The sequence below is a fragment of the Oncorhynchus mykiss genome, chromosome 20 (assembly GCF_013265735.2).
Source record: "Oncorhynchus mykiss isolate Arlee chromosome 20, USDA_OmykA_1.1, whole genome shotgun sequence".
NCBI classification, from domain to species: Eukaryota; Metazoa; Chordata; class Actinopteri; order Salmoniformes; family Salmonidae; genus Oncorhynchus; species Oncorhynchus mykiss.
Window position 1 is genome coordinate 25,604,985 of NC_048584.1, and position 796 is coordinate 25,605,780.

Consider the following 796-nt stretch of genomic DNA (forward strand, 5'->3'; position numbering starts at 1 on the left):
GCTCTGATGGTTGTTCACAGTTTCTACACACAACAGAAACCTTTAGTAATCAGCCAGTGTAACCAACATAAAAAATACTAGATTATACTATGGTCTAAATACTGTAGTATTAATATATTTATATACTGTATTATTCACTGTAGTTTTTTTTTGCAGACTGTAGCATACTGTAGTATTTACAGTTAATTAACTATAGTATAAATACTGTAGTAAAGAAATGTGTAGTACATACTGTAGTAATTAATGTTGTGTTTTTGCAGATTGTAGTATACTGTTGTATAAACTGCAGTGTTTCTGCAGACTGTAATATACAGTACTGTAGTTTTTGCTGGTGTAACTGCAGAATTTACCATAGTGTTTTTGTTTTACTATCTTTGACATAGAAGGAGGCTTTCTCCTTGAGGAAACCTGCTGGAGAAATACTAAAAGAGTACAGTTTCCATAACCCGTAGATAGATGTAATTATATAGTATTTACTATAGTTAAAAAAGTGCCGTATTTACTATAGTATTCTACGTGAATAATACACATGACTGAGGGATACTACAGTGTGAAGTATAGTATTCTATAGTAAACTGTAGTATTTTTACAGGTGGAGAAGTTTATTTTGCAGACACTCTCATCCAGAGCAATTTACAGGAGCCGTGCGCAATGGTATGTTCACAGATTTTTCACAACTTTTTTTTTTTGCAACTTTTTGGTTACTGGCCCAATGCTCTTAACCGCTAGGCTACCTGCCACCTACTTTATTGCCTTTTTTAGTGTTGCACAAACGGTTGTGTAGAAATTGTGTAAT

The 796-nt window shown here is 33.2% G+C and overlaps 1 non-coding gene across 1 annotated transcript; it reads right to left on the reverse strand.

The window, feature by feature from the left end:
* Nucleotides 1-385: 385 nt before the first annotated feature.
* LOC118942473 lies at nt 386-438 on the reverse strand. Its single transcript, XR_005038409.1, has one exon. It is a non-coding gene; the product is annotated as a U7 small nuclear RNA (small nuclear RNA).
* Between the last annotated feature and the right edge of the window lie 358 nt (nt 439-796).